Genomic DNA, 1,436 nt, shown 5'->3' on the forward strand with positions numbered 1-1,436 from the left:
AAAAAAAAAACTCCGGTACTGAAGTAGAGAAAGACACAGGTGCACACTGGAGAATCAGACACTGAATTACTTTTACAGCCTACACATAACGTTCTGAAATGAATAGTGCAGATTTAATATTTTTTTAAAAATACATGTACACATCTATCAAATGTCAGATAATCAACTGACTTATACACCTAGATGAGCTAAATGTGATGTTTGTGGTGTGTTAATTACACTAAACAAGAATAGGCATGCGTTATCATTTATGCTAATTTTTGTCTATGGCTTTCCTTAAATAAATAACACCTGACTTAGCACAAAGTTACAAGAATTAGAGCGGCATATAAAATACTGTAAAAGAAAGAGAAGAAAAATGAAGACTTAACCCTATAATGCCCAACGTATTATATTTGATACATTTGAAGCCCTCTACATGATCAGTGATATTTTTTTTCTCTTGAATAACCTGATGTATACAATTAGATACATGTAATACACAGATAATCCACCAGGGGGGAGGAATTCATTCACCAGAGGCCTTTCCAGTGACACTACAAGACTGTCATTAATGAGGAAGGAGGCAGAACTTTGCCAATTTTGAAAAGGAATTTCCAATTTGTTAGACATGTTTGTGTTATGTTTTTGTTTGTTCAAAAGTAATCATATTTGAGCATTGAGACCCGACGTATGATATGATACATAATTGAAACTCATACATGGAAACAAAATTTTGGGTTGTTTAGAAGGACCAATAAAGGCTATGGTTTCAAAGAACTGGAATTTTATGTCAATGATTTAGTGGTTTGGGCTTTACAAGGTTAAGATGGCTTCTCATTTTCACTATTCATTTCCCTAAACAGGTAAGATAAGCCTTTGTTAGTCCTACAAGGGGAAATTCCAGAACACATTCATGGTTCCACTGGGGCTTGAACCCAGGACTTTTTGCGCGTGAAGCAAATGTGATAACCACTTCACTATAGAACCAGCAACATGGGGTAAAGTATTGTCCAGAATGGAACTTTGGAATGTTTTTAGTCTGCAATTTTCAAGCAGTTGTTGGTGACTTGAAACCCGAAAGTGAGATTTCTGAGATGTGAATGAAAGTGAATGAATGGGCAATTGTAACAGTTTGTGTCATTTTATGTTTTTGTTTGTTCAAGAATAATAATATTTGAACATAGAGACCTGATGTATCAAATATGATGCAAAATTGAAACTCATACATGGAAACAAAATTTTGGGTTGTTCAGAAGGACCAATAAAGGCTATGGTTTCAAAGAACTGGAATTTTCTGTCAATAGTTTAATGGTTCAGGCTTTACAGGGTTAAATTACCCAAGATACTACCTAGCAAACTTTTTTGTAGGTCCAGTGCAGTGTCCGCCACAATAATAATAATAATAATAATGGTTACTGAAAAAATGATTATCATAAATGAACAAAAACTACACT

At 34.1% G+C, this 1,436-nt stretch overlaps 1 non-coding gene across 1 annotated transcript; it reads right to left on the reverse strand.

Moving 5' to 3' along the window:
* Positions 1-896: 896 nt before the first annotated feature.
* trnav-cac (transfer RNA valine (anticodon CAC)) lies at positions 897-969 on the reverse strand. The gene has a single exon. It is a non-coding gene; the product is annotated as a tRNA-Val (tRNA).
* Between the last annotated feature and the right edge of the window lie 467 nt (positions 970-1,436).

Source organism: Sphaeramia orbicularis, chromosome 15, assembly GCF_902148855.1.
Source record: "Sphaeramia orbicularis chromosome 15, fSphaOr1.1, whole genome shotgun sequence".
Lineage (NCBI taxonomy): Eukaryota > Metazoa > Chordata > Actinopteri > Kurtiformes > Apogonidae > Sphaeramia > Sphaeramia orbicularis.